The 14,812-nt window shown below is 38.9% G+C and overlaps 1 long non-coding RNA gene across 1 annotated transcript in view; it reads left to right on the top strand.

The window, feature by feature from the left end:
- The window catches only part of LOC130705527 (uncharacterized), a 40,926-nt gene extending 38,453 nt beyond the window's left edge, over nt 1–2,473 (top strand). The window contains exon 3 of the long non-coding RNA XR_009005802.1: nt 2,430–2,473. This is a non-coding gene — a long non-coding RNA (uncharacterized LOC130705527). The remainder of the gene's footprint in view (nt 1–2,429) is intronic.
- The last annotated feature ends 12,339 nt before the right edge of the window (nt 2,474–14,812 follow it).

Below are 14,812 nucleotides of genomic sequence, written 5' to 3'. Positions count from 1 at the left end.
TGAGAAAACAGCAAACACTGACTGAGGATCAGCCTACCAAAATACCTGACCAGCACTCTTCCAAAGTGTCAATGTCATGAAACAAAACAAAACAAAAAATAAATAAATTAAAAAGGAAAAACTGAAGCAGTCACAGATTGGGGGAGACTAGGAGAAATGATGAATAAATGCAACCTGGTACACTGGATTGGATCCTGGAAGAGAAAAGGGACTTTAGTGGAAAAACGGGTGAAATGTTTTGATAAACTATAGTTATGTAGACATTAACCTGAGAGAAAGATGGGTAAAGGGTATTCAGGAACATTCTGTATTATCTGTGCAGTTCTTCTGTAAGTCTTAAATTATTAAAAAAATTTTTAAAGGCATGTAGTAAAAGGTTTTGATAAGTGAGGCAACTTGACAGTTCTTTGATCTATGCAAAGAAACATAAATTAGCATAGCCATAGACATTTATATAAAGATAGTAGAGTGATAAAATAATTCTGGTGCAGTAGTGTGTAAAGATACTATCTTTATATAAAATGTAACATAAAAGATAATAAAATAATTTTGGCGCAGTGTACTGTATGCTATATATACGAGTAGCTCTATACATCCCACAGCTATGTAATTAAGATCTATTTTTTTTTATTTCTTCTAATAATACAATCTCTAGGGTTACACTACCCAGTAAAACTTTTTACAGTGATGGAACTGTTCTGTATCTGTACTGTCCAATATGGTAGCCACTAGCCATATGTGGCTATTAAACACTTGAAATGTGGCTAGTATGACTGAGGAGGTGAAATTTAATTAATTTAACTTTAATTTAAATATAAGTTTAAGTAGCCACATGTGGCTGGTGACTATCATATTAGACAACTAAGCTCTAGATGATAAGCCCCTTGAGAGCAACAATTTGTCTTACTGAGTTTTTTTTTTAATTAATTAATTTATTTATTTATTTTTGACTGTGTTGGGTCTTCGTTGCTGCATGCGGGCTTTCTCTAGTTGTGGCGAGTGGAAGCTACTCTTTGTTGCGGTGCATGGGCTTCTCATCGCAGTGGCTTCTCTTGTTGCAGAGCACGGGCTCTAGGCGCGCGGGCTTCAGTAGCTGTGGCTCACGGGCTCAGTAGTTGTGGCGCACAGACTTAGTTGCTCCGCAGCATGTGGGATCTTCCAGACCAGGGCTCGAACCATGTCCCCTGCATCGGCAGGTGGATTCTTAACCACTGCGCCACCAAGGAAGTCCCCTTACTGAGTTTTTATCACTTGTCTGAACAGTACTGGAGATGTGTGATAAATAAAGCTGACATAGTCACTTTTTGGAGATTCTGGTCTAGTGCAGTGGTTTTCAGCCTGCATGCACATTAGAATCACATGGAGAGAACTTTAAACAAAGTTTAATTTCTGATCTCCACCCCAGACAATTAAATCAGAATCACTTTAAGGGGGGTGGATGAGCCAGAGGAGGGAAGGGATGTCCAGATATAAGTATTTTATATAAAATACCAAGGAGAATAAGATATCTTAAACATATATCTCTGCAGTTCAGAAAAAGCAAAATAGATACATCGCAAATCACAGATTTTAGTATTTGTTGTAGTAGAAAGTGGTTAAAGAGAATCATTACTGGGATTTTTTTTTTCTGGTCTATATAGTACCTAGAGATTAAGTAGATTTGTTACCTGGGCTCTAAATGGTAAATTAACATGAAATGAAAGGTTTGAACCCAGCTAGGGTAAAAAGCCAAGGAGCTGACCACCATTATTTCCTCACTCCCTATGAATTTCCTCCTTCAAATTCCTGGATATTTGTGTTTTAATTTGGTGTGTAGCTTGGGAGATTATGTTTAAACTGTTAAGGGATTTTAACTGGAGAAAGGTGAGAGCTGAGGGGTAATTGTTACTGGATGACAGTATAAGGTGCTATCAAACATTCAGCTTCAACTTGGATAATCATTTATCTTCTCTGCATCTAGAATGCCAGCTATAATCATAATCAATTACGTGTTCCTTTCCTGTTGACTTTTTTCCTATTCTTTTTCTAATAGAGTGATTTGGGGGAATGGGGAGCTGAGAGGCATAAAAACCCTATTAGTCATAGAGAATTAGTTGTTGTATAGAATTACTTATTACTGATGGTGAACTGTTTTTATGGGCCATTTACTAAGACTTGGAAATGATTTAACTGGTGTAGTGGGAAGGGCAGGGACATTGTACAGAAAGACCGGGTTTTGAATCTCAGTTCTTTCACTTACTACCTATATAATCTTTGGCAAGTTTACCTCTTTGAGTCTCAGTTTCCTCTACTACACGGTGGGAATAATAATACCTGTCTTAATAGAGCTGTTGTGAAGAATAAATGAGCTAATATTATAAAGTGCATGGTAGGCACTTAATACATTCTAGTTTTCCTTCCTTGGTGACACCTTATGCTTCTCTCCACAGGATCATTCCCCTCGCTCCTTCTGCCTCTCGGAGGTGCTACACTGTGTCCTCACCGTGTCTGTTACGCAACCTTCCATTCACTCCAGCATCACTACCTCACCTGTGGTCCTGCAGGTCTCAGCACGGTAACTACTGTTACTCCTCCTCTTCTTCCTACTATGAGTTCATATTTATTGAATACAATGTTAAACTCTTTAGATGTATGTCCACTTAATTAATTAATAATTAGTAACATAGTTAATTTTGTCTACTTAATCTTCACAACAGTGTTATCCCTATTTTACCGACGTGCAGCAAGACTTAAATGAGATTTCCCTCAGGTCGTGACACTCAGCTAAGGTGACACAACCAGTTCACTCTCTTGGTTGGCTCATAGGTTGCCCAAGGAGCCAATGACAACTTCTCAGGACAGAGTACAATCCTGTTCATGGTTGGGACTCCTGTGACTCCACTTGAAGCTTCAGCACTCTCAAAGCCATTCCCTAAACATTCCGTATCTTCCAGGCTTCCTGCCTTTCCACGCGCTAGTCCTTCAGCCCTGTTCTTTTTCCCACCATCTAGTTAGCTTTAGCTTTGGTTTTGCAGTCTGGCAAAGATGTCAAACCCTCTGTGAATCCTTCCTCGCTTGTTGCAGGCCCTCCATCTTCCATAGCCTGTGGCACAAACTTGTAACTTTAGCACTTTTCATACTCTTTGGAAATTAGTAATTCATCTGTCGCTTTTACTATACTATAATTTATACTATACTGTTAACACTATTATCCTTCAGCTGCTAGCAGGGAGAAGAATTTTTGCCACCTACTTGGTGTTTAATAATGGTTTGTGTGTGTGTGTGTGTGTGTGCATTGAGTTGAAATTTCTATTAAGGGAATTTTCATTCACATGCAGTTGCAAGAAATAATGGAGAGACCCCTTGTGTGTGTTGCGCATTTTCCTCCAACGCTAACGTTTCGTAAAACTATAGTATAACATCAAAACCAGGATACTGATAGTGATACAATTCACTGAGTTTATTCAGAATTTCCCAGTTTTACCTGGACCCATTTGTGTGTGTATTAAGAATACATTAAAATTGATCACGCATGTATGTTTGTGGATCCACCACCACAATCAAAATACCAAACGGGTCCAATACCACAGGGATCTCTCCTGTGCCCTTTTATGACCACGCCCATGTCCTTCCATCCCTTGTCCATTTCCCACCACGTCCTTAACTTCTGGCCACGATTTATCTGTCCTCCCTTTCTAAAATTTTGTCATTTAAAAAATGTTACATAAATGGAATCATGCAGGTATTACATAAATGGAATCATGCAGTCCCATAATCTTTTGGGACTGGCTATTTTAACTCAGCGTAAATCCCTGAAGATTCATCCAAGTTATTGCATATATTCATAGTTCATTCCTTTTATTGCTTGGTAGTGTTCCACAGCATGTCTACACTATGCTTTCTTTAACCATTCACCTGATGAAGGACATCTGGGCTGATTCCATTTTGGGGCTATTATGAATAAAGCTGCTATGAATATTCGTATTCAGATTTTTAGGTGACCATAAATTTCAGTTTGTCTGGGGTAAATACCCAAGAGTGCAAATGCTGGGTCATATGGTAGTTGCATGTTTAGTTTTATAAGAATTGTTTGCCAAACTGTTTTCCAGAGTGGCTGTACCATCTTGCATTCCCATCAATAATGCATGAGTGGTTCAATTTCTCTGAATCCCAGTCTGCATTCAGAATTTCCATTATTTTTTTTATTTTGGCCATTCTGATATTTCACTCACTCTCTCCCTCTCTCTTTCCCTTCTTCCCTCTGACCTTCCTTTCTTTTCTTCATCTTGAGAATTATGCCTATCTCACTGTGTGCAGTCTTCTGTGAGGGCATCTTCAGGAGGGAAAAGCAGGGGTCTTTTATTGTAGAGTGGGCTGCTGACCGCTCTCCTGCTATGGCCCCTCCTTTTCAGGACCCATGGTTGCTTTTTATTCCCAAGCTTGTTTCTCCAAATATCTTTCCAAGAGACCTTCCATATGTTTTTCACAAATTAACCTTTGCTTCGTTTAGCCAGATATCTCTTACTTACAATTTAGAATCCTGGCTGATAATCATTTGCTTTTTTAAAATGTAAATAATTTTCACTAATTATTCATAGAATATTTAACATATATTTCAGTGTCTATTCTTAGTGATATAAACACATAGAACCATTACATAATGTGGAATAGTGCTAAGAAAAATCATGTAGGTTCAGAGGGAGAACTATTATATTTACCTGAGTGGAGACAGGGAGAGGAAACCAGGAAAAGGTTCATGGAGGATACAGAATTTGAGTTAGGTCTTGAAAAGCAAATAGCATTTGGACAAATTATAATCCAAATTGAACAGCCATTTGCCAAATTTTGATTTTATATTCATCCAAATAGACCACATAATATCCATTGAATACCTTTTCCGCATTTTCACTACTTATATATTCACCCATTCTAAATAGGTAGAAAATAGATCCTGTGCTCTAACACAGTCTGATTACCTTAGATTGGTGTAAGTGTATCCCTGTCTGCCCTGAAAGAGAGTGATGGCGATTGTGGTGGAACTAAATGGTCAGGACTGGGGAAGAGGGTGCAACCTGATATATCAGTACCAGGTTCTTTCTTTACAAGGCAGTGCTCAGATTTTTGTCTTGTTTTGTTTTTATGATTATGATGATGATTGTTATTTTTAGTTTTTCCTAAAAACATACTGAGTTTTATCCAGTTGCAAAACAAGATGGATATATGAGTTTTTAAAGTATACATTTGATTATGCTGGCAGGAATTGCAAGGGGACCTACCCACCTATGGCATGCTTACAGGTGGTAAGGAGCAATATCGATGAAAGGAGCATAAAGTAACCTTGTGAAGAACTTCTTCATGTGTTACAGACATAGTTCAGCGTGTTTATTATAACTACTGAAGCCAGAGAATGGATTCCTATGTGGAATGTTATGACCTCACTGAATATTGTATTTCACTTAGCTCTAGAAACAATGAAATCTTCTCAAATTCTCAAGTCATAAGTTATATGAGAGGTGAAAGTAACATTTGAGATATAGTTAATAGATAAAAGTATTATTCTAACTTACATCAAGGAATTAATTTGTGACATTGTTGAGATGAGCAACGTGAATCCCAAAACAAGATGATAAGTTCTGGAAACATATCACAACCCATATTTTTTTATTATGACATATATCATCTCTATAAAAGAGTATAAATAACTATATATACACACTTCAGAGAATAGTAAATAGCCATATTCCTGGCACTCAGTTTAAGAAACAGAAATGTTTCTAATGTCTTTACAATCTCCGTACTCCCTCTAGAGCCCCTTTCTCTGCCTCCCTCCTGGAGGTGGTCGTGAGCCTGAAGTTTGTATTCATCATTCTCCTGTCTTTCATAATGATTTTATTACATATGTATGTATCCATACACAATAAATACTTTAAACTTTTCACACTGCTGAAGCATATATAAATGAAACCTACTGTGTGTGTTCCTTTTTTTCTCAGTGTTAGGTTTAAGATTTCATCATGTTGATGCCTGAGCTGTAGTTATTCATGTTTACTGCTCTATAGTGTTCATTTGTATTAATGTCCCACAGATATTTTTATCCATTCTAATTGCAATGAACATATATTTCAGGGCCTACTCTTAGTGGATGTAAGCACATAGAACATGAAATAACTTATAAAGACTGTTTTCTATTATAAATCTGAGCTCAGATACAAGAGTTTCTCGAGAATAGTATTTTATAAGCTTTTCTGACCATGACCTACAGAGGATATAAATTGGTTTTGCAATTTATATCTTTCACAAAACAATACTTTGATTACAAGGGATGCCTTCTGATATTTTCTATTCCATTCCATTCCACTCCATTTCATTTTATTTAAAAAAATTCTGCCTATGGGCCCCTGTATTGATTTCTTGAGCTACTAATGGTTCATAATCAATCAACCAGCAGCTTTTAAAGTATTGCACTCGCACCAAGAATGGAATTGCTGGGTGGCAAAATATGCACACTCTCAGCGTTATTAGTGTCAAATTGATTTCCATTCATCTGTACTAAGTTACTCTCTCAACAGCGGCAGCCTGTGTGTTCCTTTTGTTCTTCAGCTTTGTTAACATTGTATGTTGTCAGATTTTTACATTTTCTGGTTTATTGTATTCCATGGTTTTAATAAAAGAAAATTGAACAGGAAGCCAATGGTAAAGCTCACACAGATAATCCAAATTAAAGTGAATCTATTCAGTCTGTCAATAAAAATTACACCTTCAGAAGAAATCAGAAGTTTCCATTTCTAGGCATTTTAATATATGAGTTCTTTTAGTAAAAAAAAAAAAAACAAAAAAACCACCTGCTGTATGCTAACTGTATACACTAAAAAGTGAACTGAAATCAGAAGATCAGATTCCTAATTGACTCTCTGGGGGACTCAAATTGTCCAGATCAACAGCCAACTATGAAAAGTACCAACCTGTAGTTGTAAAAAATCTACTTTGGATTTTAATTTGAGTCAACAGAAATTTTAGTAATACCAGTAAGCAAATGGAATGTGTGGGTTTGGGGCTTTCAGAGCTCAAGTTTACAACATATTAAAGGGATTCCTAGTGTTGTGTTTCTGCTGTTTCTACTTAAACTTGGAGAAAACTGTAATCCCTTGATTTTTCCACTGTCTTCAATGAAGAATGATAGGAAGAGATTAGAATACTCTGCTTCTTTCACTTTACTTCTAGATCCTTGAGAAAAATTTCTGGTGAACTAGTGGTAAATTTGGGGCTTGGGGGGCACAGGAACTTGTCCTCCATGACTTGTGCCTCTAGCTGGCATGTGGAAGGTTCAGGAAAGTAGGATTTCTAAATTTCCACACAATCCTTCTGAGGTTTGCAGCATCCCCAGGCCTCAGCCATTCCCAATACTGAAGCAAATTAGCGAGACCAAGCAGTCCGTTATCCGCTTGTAGACGGACAGCAAATTTATTTATGGCAAATTCTTTGGCCACTTGCCAACATCAAACATGTTCACAAACAAAACTGGTTGGGGAGGGGAGGCAGAGAGAGGAAGATGGTGAAGCTGGACCCTGAGCCATAGCATAGCATCGCCAGGGCCTCCGAAGGGTACGGCCTCTACAGGAGTTTGAGAAGGGCTATTTGGGGGAAGGTTTCCTAATCCCGCTTAAAAAGAGAGATGTATTCTAATGCCAGGTGGGCCTTTCTGTTGCCTGGGAAATGATATGTTATAGCATTTCAGTAACAATATTCCATTTTGCAAAACAGTACCTAAGATCCAGGAAAGGGGAAGTGAGGCTGGTAGGAGTTAAGACAAGCAACTGTTGGTCCTGGCTCTGTTAGCATTTGGCGATTAAAAAAAGGAAAAACAATTTCCATTTAGAACTTGTCAAGAAGTTTTTAGATCCATGAATTTCCATCTCTATTCACAGATTAAATGCAATTTACAGCACCTTTGGCCACTTAACTCCCCGATTATAATCCCTTATTTTAAACATTGCTGATCTCTAATAAGAGGACCCTCCATGCAGCGTATTCTCCATCAGTTGAATTTGAGTTCTTAAAACTTACGGTTTTTAAGATATTATTTGGGTATTCATATTTATGTTTTAAAGAAATAGCTTTATTTAAATGTGAGTCAAAGGCTGAAAAAAAACCCAATACATTTTAGTTTATAGACATTCTTAGGTCTAATATAGATTAATATTTAAGTAATAACATGCATTTATCATTCATTCATTTATTCATTCACTAAGCACCATGCCAGACACATATCTGACATTTACAAAGGGCTTTATATTTTTTTTTTCTTTTTTGTCATCATCAATGATTTAATTTTTAATTAAATATCCAGGGCTTTATATTTTTCAAAGTTCTCTTATGCATCATTTCACAAAAGTCCAGCAGGACCCTGAGTCTTAGTGGGTCCCCTCAGATCAGGAGTGATGATGTTTCCTGGCTGCTGGAGGCCTGCTGAACCAGACTGAAGCCTGAGGGTCTGCTCTGGGGTGTCTCTAGGCAGACAAAGCACGTATCTGAAGGCATTGGGACCTTGGTCACAATTTAGCCCTCCTCCCGTCATCCTACACTGAGCCAGGCCCTATGCTTTGAATGACAAGGTTGAGATAAAGACAGAGAGCTCTAGTGATTTACTATGCCACCCCCCCCCCCCAGAACACCCACCTGAATGCCATAGCACAGCCAGGAGGAAGAGCTCGCAGAACTTTCTCACGGTGGAGCTTCACATGTGATGAAACCTAGGTGGAGGGAACATTTTTGCTGATTACCTATTCCCTAGGCCAGGAAAATCCAGGTGATAATTTTTGTATTGACCAAACTTCTTCCTTAGTGTTATTTTTTCCCTTTGCAATAACTCTAAGACTTCTGGTATTTTTGTGGCTATTTTAGCTGCTACATTAAGTAAAAAATTTCCCCAATAGATAACAAGTTGGAGACATTTTAAAATAATTATGGGGAGGAGTGATTCTTAAATCTACTCAGGAGGCATCCAGAACAGCTGGAGGCTATGCCCGAGTCCCGAAAAGCTGATAAAATAACCCACAGGCCAATCAATCAGCTAATGATGAGCACTGAGTAATTCTGCTTAATGAAGCCCGCAGCCTGTTGTGGAGACTATCTGGCTGTTGCCTTTGCCTTTCCTCCACTTGCACATGTGTTTGATAATATTTTGCATAACTTAATAGACTGCATGGAAGCAGTTGCCAAGTCCTTCCCCCTCTACGCCCCTGGTGGTCCTAATGGGCACAGATACTCTGGCAAAGCAAGGAGGGAAAAGAGGAAAAAGTTGGCCATGATAAAACAAGTAATGGAAATCATATCCCTCTAGAGAAGTTTTAATGGCACATGTGCCTCAGGTTAAGAAAAGACTAAATAAGTTTTAGCTGCTTAGGGGTGTGCCTCTCGAGAGAAGATGGGACGTGATCAACCAGGGACTTGGTGTCAGATGCTGAGGATGCGAGGAATTCCAAGAATTCTTGTTTGCTCTCAAGATTCAGTGCGCAGAGCGAGGTCTTAGCAACTGGGAGAGCTGAACACAGGACCCAGAGCCCTCAAGATCTCACCTGCCTAGTGGGGAAAAGTAATCAGCCCCAGTGAGGACAGCCAAGGTGAAAGGGTAATGCAAACCACAATTGTCTTCTCACTTAAAGTTCATACATGGACAGACCACGAGTTGGTTAACGCAACGTCCATTCCCAATTGCCTGCTCCTGCTGTAGCATCTGGGAGAACTAAATGCTTATTTTCACAGTCTCCCCTGCAGCCCGGGGCAGACGTGAGGCAGAAGCAGAAAACTGCTGTGGGGTAAGGAGTCGGGGTGGGGAATGTGGTGGGGAGTGGGGAGTGGGATTCTGGAAAAACTTCTGCTTTCCTAATAAAAAAGACAGTGTCCATCATCGGATGAATGGATAAAGAGGATGTGGCACATATATACAGTGGAATATTACTCAGCCATAAAAAGAAATGAAATTGAGTTATTTGTAGTGAGGTGGATGGACCTAGAGTCTGTCATACAGAGTGAAGTAAGTCAGAAAGAGAAAAACAAATACAGTATGCTAACACATATATATGGAATCTAAGGGAAAAAAAAAAAAAGGTCATGAAGAACCTAGTGGCAAGACGGGAATGAAGACACAGACCTACTAGAGAATGGACTTGAGGATATGGGGAGGGGGAAGGGTAAGATGTGACAAAGTGAGAGAGTGGCATGGACATATATACACTACCAAATGTAAAATAGATAACTAGTGGGAAGCAGCCGCACAGCACAGGGAGATCAGCTCGGTGGTTTGTGACCACCTAGAGGGGTGGGATAGGGAGGGTGGGAGGGAGGGAGATGCAAGAGGGAAGAGATATGGGAACATATGTATATGTATAACTGATTCACTTTGTTATAAAGCAGAAAATAATACACCATTGTAAAGCAATTATACTCCAATAAAGATGTTTAAAAAAAAAAGACAGGTGTGGTTTCTTTGCTCCTTCCCCTTTCTTCCCTTCTTTCTGTCTTTAAGTGGGGATGTGTTGCCAGAAGCTGGGGGCAACTATCTTATAGAGAAAGTACTTCAGAATCACGATCTCTGACACTGTTGAGCTGCTGAACTAACACCGGCACTTGCCTGCCTGCAGAATTCTTGTGATATGAGAGAAATCAACCCCTGTGTGTTGAGGCCGCAGTAAAACTTTTTTGATACTTGCTTATTGAAACGTTCCTTACTATATGACATGTATATCGTCTGAGTTTTCTCTCAGTTAAAACTTCTCATATAACTATGCAGTAAATGTTGTAGTCCTGTGTGGCAGAGATTTCTGGGTCAGCTAGGGAAGGCAGCAGAGCTTCTTGACAACGTTCTGTGACACCACCTGGAAGAATTAATGAGACATCACTTGCATGGATGAGCTACAAGTGTAGTGGCACATTCTGCAATAGTGAACTTACTTGCTCACTGTCAATTTTTTCTGACTTATTTTTCCAATAATTTGATAAATTATTATCAAATAATATCAAAAATTTGAATTGTTATTTGATAATAATTCATCCACTATAAGTTCATTTCCATTCCTACAGTTTGGGTACAGTGTGTGCCCCTGGTACTATTGAAGCTGGCAGGTCCTTTAAGATGAGGTCAGTGGGGGACATTTGGTTTAGAGAAGAAGAACATAGAGAACAAAGTCCGTATGAATGAGAAACAGTTGTGGGATGGTTGGAACAGGGGTCAAAGAATATGCTCTATTTATTATGTGTTCTCTTAATATTTCTGGAATGTTTTAAATGAGATAGCATTATTAATTTCAAAACAACAATTGCATCTCTGTTACTCTTGGTTTATTTTAGGATCAAAGCCCAAAATTTAATTACCCCAAGGGAAACTTTTCTTCTGAAATGTGTGTCTCCTGTCTTCCATCCCAACCCTGCCCTTATTCGAAAAGGATAAGAAACATTCTAAAGTATGTGTAATCTTATGGGCTTTGTGGGTCTGTTTTCAAGCAGAAGTGTGGGAGATAAAGTTGGATGATCTGAGCCTTTAGAAAAGGGGCGGTATCCATTGAATTTACATTTTACTAAGTGTGATGAAAACAAAATGAAACAGGTGCCCTTCACATGAAGGCCTGAAATCTGCAAAGGTTTTTCAATTCAGCTTAACTGTAATGGTTCTCTCCTGTGTCACATTTGGCAGTGGCTTAGCAGTTGAGTTCTCCCTTCTGTGGGGTATTGTGAAGGGCAGTGATGCAGGGGCTGAGCATGAATAAGGTTTGAAAGTTAAAGCTGACTGGAAGTGTCTTCTAAAACTGTATTATTTCTGGTCTTTTTCCCTGAAAGTCAAATAAATCAGAACTCTTCACATTTCAAACATAATATTTTTTCACGTCTGTGAAATGATTTTCTGAAGCTCTCTAGTATCCTTGCTCCATGCATGTGGCTTTTATGTCTGTACAGTGCTTCCCGGGGATGTTATTAGTTATGTCTCCTGAGAACTCTGAGGGGGAACTCATACTGTTACCCTGGTTTGATACTTAAGAAAACTGGCAAAGGCTTATCAGAGGCCACCTCTGTGAGCTCTTGGAATGGTGACATGTGGCCAATGGCTGAATCGTTCTGTATTTTGTCTATGTTTTTAAAGAGTTTTTTAAACATATCCTAGTTTAAAAAAAAAGAACAAAACACCACAGCTTCTTAGCTATCTTGCCACTTCAAGGTATATCCTCCAGTAATATCTCATTTTTTAATTTAGCTACTTCCTAATTTAGAGTCGATACAGACCTTTTTGTGTGTAGATCTTGGATTAGACAACATGCCTGGAAGATGATATACTCACATACAATACCCTTTCCAGAAACATTGCTCCAATTCCAGCTAGGTGTAGAAGGGAAGAACTAACCTTGGCTTCCTTACCTAGAAAACTGGAAAATATGCTATTTGCTAGGGATTTTGACCTGTCACTGACACCCTGTGTAAGAGACTCACTGAGTGTAACTAACTTAGTTCCCAAAGCTGGCTGAGAGTAAGGCAGAGGGGGGATTGTGTGTTGTGGAGAGCAGGGTGGGAGAGTAGTTCCACCAAAAGCCAGTAGTGACTCTCACCTCTGTTATCCTAAAGATGGACTCTTATTTTGCCTGCTCTGAGGACTATTTGACATTTGGCTCAGAGGGGATGATTTTAGAATCAGGGGTGGCCGGGAAGAAGGTAAAGAGTTAGATTCTCAGGTGCTTGGTTTTACTGTTTTGCAGGTTTCCTGACCTGTGTCGTGTAGGCCAGGGGTCATGACCATGTTGAGACTGCTCATGGTACCTTTCATGGGGCTCAGAACCACCCAGGGAAACACCAGTGGCTACCCTAAAGTCAGGATTGTGAGAGGAGGAAGATGTGGTAGCTCATTTTAGGGTTCTCACTTCTATTGATCTTCTCTCCTATGAGTTAATAAACTATCTGCAATTTGAAGATACAGTTATTTCTATATAGTTATTTCTAACAAGTCCTTATCAGCTCATTGATGTTGTATTTGCAGGAAAAACGATGATAAACAGTCTCTAGATATATATTCAGTCTATAAAACAGAGAATACCATAGAAATCAACTTGTCGATGTGATTATGCAAGTATGAGGTTGGGTCAAATACAAAGTCCGTTATCTTTATAATGGACTTTATTATAAAGAGAGGATCAGAAAATATTCAAACTGCAAATTTTAAAAAATGCAGTGTTTGGCTTTTAACTACTGTAATGTTCCCAAATCATGTTTTGTTTTTGACTAAGGTGAAATTCCATTTCATTATATTCAATATTAATAGCTATCATTTTCTGAACTTCTGTACACCAGATAAAATGTTAGGGGATTTACATACTGTAATTCATTTAACTTTATAATAATCTTTCATGATATTTTTATCTTTGCTTGATGGACATAAATGAATTAAGTGATTAATTTATGTGGCAAACTCAATACCTGGCACGTACTACACATTTAATATTAGACATTTAGTAAATATTTTAAAACTCAGAGTGAGTAAAGAGGAGTTGCCCAAAGCCATAAAGCTTCAGGGTAGGCCGTGGAGCCGGCCCGGGTGCCCTGCAGCCTTCAGGCTGGTCCAACTGAGTGCAGAGCTGGTTTTCGGTAGTGGTTCTGAAGCCTTGGAAATTGGAATCAAATTGGCCCAGAGGGTGCTCTGCACAGTTGGAGCTTCGCCGTCCAGGGGATGCCGTGCAGTAGCTCCCTCCTGAGAACTGGGTTTGTCTTCTTCAGCAGGTCCACTCTATTCGATGTTATCAGCTTATAACTCTGTCAAGTACTCTAGCCCCTCTTTCCACTGAGGAGTGTATGTTATTCATTCGTGCATGTGCTCATCAAACATTTACTAAGAACCTATTATTTGCTGGGAAATCGGTGGGATTCTAGAGACAGAAAAGACAAAAACAATTGTGTCAGATCAATATTGTGTCAGAGGTGTGCACAAGTAACCCAGAAAATGACTGAATGGACCTCTTGAATTGTTCCCAAGATGACAAAGAAAAATGCTTTTGTGCAGAACGTTTTGTAGATCAGTGAATTACTGATTAAATGAGAACATATCATTTCAGATGTTGACTTCTAGACTTCTGTATCACTTAATATAAAACACTTGGGAAAGTTTTAGAACAATCTAAACTATTCTATGGAGAAAATAAATCTGAACACTGTTACCTGGGGCTGGGGGGGTGGGGGTGGATATTAACTGATTGGGAGCGTGAGAGAGTTTTCTGTGGGGTGACGGTATTCTGTCTCTTGATAGAGGTTTGCATTACACAAATACACACATTTGTCAAAACTTATCAAATGTGCACTCAAAATTTGTGCATTTAATTAAAAATAAAACTAGATGTACGTTAAAAAATTTTTTTAATAAAAAATAAAACATTTGAGGGCTAAGAGAACAAGGAGAGAGGCATTTCTTTACACCAGATCCCTTTCACCCAGGCTAGCCCAAGAGCTATTCTCTTGAGCTATTTCTCATCACCCGTCTAAGAAGGATCCTGGATCAGACATACCCAGCCCAAAGCCTAAAAAGCAGGCAATGGGGTATGACAGCTTTGGAAGTCATGTTATTTTTAGCTCCCATGGTTCCCAGAGTGTGATTGTAACATGGCTCGTTATGCAGTCTTGACAGCTAACGACAGGTAGCTATTGTTTTTGAAAGGACCGTGCATGCTTTCCACATGGTCTCAAAATAAAAATATAGAATCACGGACAGGAAGTTCTTACCATCTGAATTCTTCCCAAAGTCAAAGATCTCTTTTGTCACAAAAAATTTTGCTTGTGATAGGTGTATGTCTCTGGGTTTCTTCAT

Source organism: Balaenoptera acutorostrata, chromosome 17 (assembly GCF_949987535.1).
Source record: "Balaenoptera acutorostrata chromosome 17, mBalAcu1.1, whole genome shotgun sequence".
Taxonomy (NCBI): Eukaryota; Metazoa; Chordata; class Mammalia; order Artiodactyla; family Balaenopteridae; genus Balaenoptera; species Balaenoptera acutorostrata.
The sequence above is the reverse complement of the archived record's forward strand: the minus strand, read 5'-3'. Positions and strand labels throughout refer to the sequence as shown.